Genomic DNA, 256 nt, shown 5'->3' with positions numbered 1-256 from the left:
TCACGGAAGATATAGAGCTGATGAGCTGAAAATGAGAGTAAGCAAGCAATACACTCCCTAGGCATTAAAGGCAACACTTAATTGACTTAACATATAATCATTTGTGGAAATGACGGCAATGGCGGTAGGAAGAACCCCCTCTCCCGGGGTATATTAGAAGCAGCGCTGCGAGTGTACTTCATTTGAGTCAGAGCGTCCTGCTGTGAAAATGTCTGTCTCGCTGCTCCCTGCGGTCGTCGGACTCCTGGCCTTGCTC

This window comes from Penaeus monodon, chromosome 24 (assembly GCF_015228065.2).
Source record: "Penaeus monodon isolate SGIC_2016 chromosome 24, NSTDA_Pmon_1, whole genome shotgun sequence".
NCBI classification, from domain to species: domain Eukaryota; kingdom Metazoa; phylum Arthropoda; class Malacostraca; order Decapoda; family Penaeidae; genus Penaeus; species Penaeus monodon.
This window is presented reverse-complemented; position numbering follows the sequence as displayed.